The 2,354-nt window shown below is 32.5% G+C and overlaps 1 protein-coding gene across 1 annotated transcript in view; it reads left to right on the forward strand.

The window, feature by feature from the left end:
- LOC136851476 (uncharacterized) overlaps positions 1-2,354 on the forward strand; it is a 62,739-nt gene continuing 60,385 nt past the window's right edge. Inside the window, exon 1 of the mRNA XM_067125580.1 lies at positions 1-454. The gene's annotated coding sequence lies outside the window, so the exon portion shown is untranslated. The remainder of the gene's footprint in view (positions 455-2,354) is intronic.

A 2,354-nucleotide genomic window follows, 5' to 3' on the forward strand; every position in this document is an offset into this window, starting at 1 on the left:
GTTAGTTCATGACTGAGTTTCGAGGAAACAGCATCAAGCCACAAGTGAGGTCCCCGAGCCTCCCAGTGTATCGCCTGCCTCTGTCGCGAACGGACGTACGTCGCTCGCTCCCTAGATCGCTACTCGCTCGCTCGCTCGCTCGCGTTACGCTTTGAGGAGATCTCGCATGACTTCTGCACTTTCCGTTTTTTTTTCTTTTAAGTATTCGCCGTCATTGCAGTATCTGAAGCCAACGCCATTTCATGATCAATAATATTAACTATTCAGTTTATGACTTTTTTTTTTTTAGAATATCCACCGTCACTATGAAGTGTTACTGAATCTTGTTTTTTACGCTTTAAAAATATTTCATTTTTTAAACATTGTTTGAGTTCATAACACGACACAAATGTCGAAACCCAAACAGAAAGAAATTGTCATTTTCGTTGGGATTCCGCAAGTTTAAAATCAGCAGGTAAGTTGTCTTCAAGTTCGGAACTGTTGTTAATTTGTTCTAAGTTCGTGAGATTGAATGATATTTCATTTAGGTCCAAGTAACGATGTTAAAGATACACAGTCTATCATATTATCTTAACGAATAATACGCAATATGCAAAATATTTCCTTCAGCAATGCAGGATTATATTTTTCATCTAAAGAAAATAATGTCATTTTGCCTTTATTAATGTTCACTTGTAGCATTTAAAGAGTTTCTATAAAAAGAAATATGGCATCATAAACTGTATTAATAGACAAATTAAACTTACAACAATTACAATGCAGATACTTACATAATTATTACAAAGTTGATTCTAAGAAAGCTGACATGAATTAGGTACAGTATAATGAAATAAGATTGATGATAAAATATGTAATTTATAAAACGTTTCCATTATAGGAAATAAAATAATTCTGTTACGGAATGAGATATTTTCATAATCAAACAACGTGTTACAAATCTGTAGAAGGTCAACTAATGATAATGGAAGTTTTAGTATGAATTCAATATCTTGCATAAAACGATACTTCTCTCTCTCTCTCTCTCTCTCTCTCTCTCTCTCTCTCTCTCTCTCTCTCTCTCTCTCTGATTTATGAGGGAAAATATATTTACTAAATTTCTGAAGTTTCAAAAAATTAAATCAATTATGATTTAATCCATGAAAATAGTTCCATTAATCTTTACGCATTTCCCTATTTTGAAATTGTTAAAATTTGCTCAATTTACCCTAAATTGTTAAAATTTGCTCAATTTACCTTCAAAGGCCAGTTGCACTTCTTTCCACTATAGCATATATAATTTTATTCATAGACCAGCACTACAACTCTAATATATTTTAAAAGCCAAATTCACTGGCGCAGAAATTTCTCTTCAGAACGACAAAATGTTGCGTGGTTGAAAACAGCCTTCGATCAAAAAAAAAAAAAAAAAAAAAAATCTACAACAACGTAATTGTTTTCGGTAACGCCAAATGAGCCAAACTGGAATTTCCCCTCAGAAAAAGAAGATTGGCAATTCCCGTTTTTCCTTGGAACGGCAAATTGTGAAAAACTGTACAAGTGCCCTTTGGGAAAGGATGTTACAATGGCGACACTTTTTAAACAATAGATCCATAACATGAGAAATGTTTTCGATTGTGAGCAGTAATACGAAAAGCGTACTGGTCGCGGGAATGAATAAATTTAAAAGGAGATATTTTATTCTGAATGGGAATTATTCTTATTTATGTATTGGAATACACATCATTCGCAAGATATGAAAATACATTCCCATTAAATATTGCTGCTCTTATTATTCTTCTCATTTTATGTTTCTTCATATGTTACTTTTTTAAGAGCTGGAGGGTAAACAGATTCTATCTAGGTGTTAGTTAATGCATTTATTAAGAAATTCATTCCTATAAATTAATTCCTATGCTGGCAAAATTCTTTAACCACACAATCCCTATCTTTATTTTTACCTCACCCATATTTTTCTCTTCATACCTGGGAAACATAATGATATTTGTTGCCCATCCCGCTTATTCTAACACAAATGAAAAAGCAATTAAAACTGATCACATATTATTCAAACTTAAGGATTTTGAAAATACAGGTATGTCCAAAGCAACAGTTTTTTTTCGAAACTTTTGAAACAGACTGTAAACAAAATTCCAGGGTAATGATACTGTTGTTTACAGTTGAGGAACCTCAATAAACAATTCAGTTTTCCTTGACATTTCCGACTGTTTTCAGGACAGTCACATTAATAACGGCTAAAAGCCTTTGAAATTCCTAAATTGAACTGGGATAAAAAGACTAGTCAAAATGTATAAACAAAAATAGTAAGTTTCAAGCATCTAGCTTCATCAGAAATAGCTATTTATACAAACGTAATT

The sequence above is a fragment of the Macrobrachium rosenbergii genome, chromosome 23 (assembly GCF_040412425.1).
Source record: "Macrobrachium rosenbergii isolate ZJJX-2024 chromosome 23, ASM4041242v1, whole genome shotgun sequence".
Classification (NCBI taxonomy): domain Eukaryota; kingdom Metazoa; phylum Arthropoda; class Malacostraca; order Decapoda; family Palaemonidae; genus Macrobrachium; species Macrobrachium rosenbergii.